Genomic DNA, 2,799 nt, shown 5'->3' with positions numbered 1-2,799 from the left:
AAAAGAAAACGTTTCTAAATTGATGACAAATATCTTGATATTTTCTTTATGACACTTCCATTTGCATCCCATAATTTTATTGCAACACCAAAAATGAAGATGGTTTATAATTGAAGCATTGGTAATCTATTTAGAAATACAAATTAGCACCCTTAATTGCACCACAAAATGTCTTTAGCTGTTTTTTTGTAGTGGGCATCCAACTAATGCTGTCAAGATTTTGGGGTAGAAAATACGGGCTAAACTCAAACTCCCTCGGGCTAAAAAATAGTCTTCTTTTGCTATTTTGGTTCATTCACCAAAATTAGTCAATTTCATATTTTGGATACCTTTTCACCATACCTTACACCGCTAACGATGTGAATCTCACCACCTACTTATAATACTTTAACATTTACTTTTACTTTATTAATTTTCTATTAGAGTGTGTGATATTTGATAAATTTTTATCTTCATAGGAGTATAAGAGTAGTTACTTTTATGGATTGGCATGGGTAGGTAAAGGTATATAGTTTTAACAATTGGTCGAAGAATTTGAGTTATTTAGATGGATAAATATATATGTGTAACTCTACAAAATCACTAGTACCATTAATCCTTTATCATTATTGTTGGTATTGATATTATTATCATCATCGCTATTGAAATTATTACCATCAGCACTACCATCATCATCTTTTTGATAAATGAAAAGGTTGAAAGTAGTGAAAATTTTCGACCGTAGAAATATCTTGGGCCCATTCCATGCTTTACCGGAAATAACCGTCAAATGGAGTAATGTAGTACTCCATCTGTCCGCAAATAGTAGTCTAGTTTTTCATTTTAGTACATGTGAATAAGAGTTTAGGTTCACTTTTACCATAAATGGTAATATGGTCTCACCTTCGACTAACTCATTCCACTCAAATTTTATTTAAACTAATATATACAAGTATGACTCCTATTCTACTAACTTTTTTCCACCCATTTTTTTAAACATTTCTTAAAACCTGTGCCGCCCATAAATGGAACTCTTGATGGCGGACGGAGGGATTATTATATATATATATATATATATATATATATAATATATATATATATATATATATAAGGATGTAATCAAATACAAACTCTATATATCATACAAACACTAAAATGTGATCTAGACCGTTAGTAAATGTCAACAGGTGATAAAATAACATAAACAGAAAAAATTTCAACACAGTGTCAAGGGTCACGATTTGAGTTGCATTTCAGTACTAAGATGCATTTTTGCTTTGATTATTTTCCTGGAAAGATATGTTTAAATGATGACATATATTTAAAATAAGAATTTATTTATTTTTAAAAAAGTTAGATTGAAACCATAAGGAGCAAAACTATCATTTAATTTCATTTTTTACGCTTACAATTAAGGTTATTGCATTGATTTTACAGTTTAGTGAATCTAGTTTTCACGAATAAAATTTTATAATCAAATGATTCAATTCAAGAAGTGAAATAGTAAGTTTAAAGCCAAAAATCCACTTTATAATAAGAAGGCGTAGTAATTTGGTTTGAGTACTATGATTCATTGATTCTCATCAGCATGTTATTCTATGAATTATTAGAACTCTATTCAATATATTGCTTTTTCATGATATGATATGTCATTTCGGGCCATCAGGCCTTGGATATTATCGATTCGAGCTAGTTTGGTAGAAATCTTAATCTATTCGAATGAACAATTTGTTTCCAACTAAATTGACATTCCTATATATATGCGAATATATTAAATACTCTACGCGTTTAGATGGTATGCATATTTCTCCATCAAGAGGCAATTCAAAAATATCCAAATTAAAATATATAATCAACTATTTCGAAAGTTGCAGTATTAAACAGAATTAGACCTAATTAGATGTTTTACTAGCAATTTAACCTATAATAAAATAAGAGGTTGAAGCTTTGATTTCTGATATTTGGCTACTTTTCCCTCATACATAAGAAGCCAAAATCATGTGTAAACATATAGCACATCAATAAAACATTGTCATCCTAAGGCTAACCATAAATTGAACATACTTCACCGATCACATCAAGAAAAAATCATAGTGATTGATTTTTAAAAAATACATAAATGAACCAAATTAAATAAATATGAGGTGAAGCATGTTAGCTTCACGTGATGGGCATATGCATGCAGAATGATAAATATGCATGTGTATGTGTCCTTTATAGCACATGCGAATGTATGCTAATGTCCTTTGCATGCCAAAATATGTCATGGCTCCTATTGTTCTCATCTATAGTGTGGTCACCATATAACAACCACATAAACAAACAAAAAGGGATTTTTGTTATGGATTTAACTTTAATAATTACTATTCGTTAGGACGATTGCATTAATTGGATATTATCTGCTTTGAGTCAAGTTTGTACAGATTTGTTTTTGCTCTGCTACCATCACCGGCTACACTTTGGGTCAAGTATGCACATATTTTTGTGGATCACTTTAAAAGGTCTCAAACTAATCAATGTTGGAAAATACTTGTGTATTGTTTCCAACTTCTCTTATTATCCGATATTGTACGAGTTTCAACTAACATTAGTTTATTCAAGAATTAAAAGATATATATAGAATTATCTCTTATGTGGGGATAGCTAGAAGGCAAGCGGTAGTGGCAATGGATTCCTATTTATTCGAAATCCAAGATAAAATGAGGACCCAAATATATGTGATGGATGTGAGAAATGCTTGGATTAATCAATTTGATGATTAGGGTTCCCACTTGGACTATAGGGACAAAATCCACAGATCTAACCATAGAAACCTAAAGT

The sequence above is a fragment of the Salvia hispanica genome, chromosome 2 (assembly GCF_023119035.1).
Source record: "Salvia hispanica cultivar TCC Black 2014 chromosome 2, UniMelb_Shisp_WGS_1.0, whole genome shotgun sequence".
NCBI lineage: Eukaryota > Viridiplantae > Streptophyta > Magnoliopsida > Lamiales > Lamiaceae > Salvia > Salvia hispanica.
Note: the sequence above shows the minus strand (reverse complement) of the source record.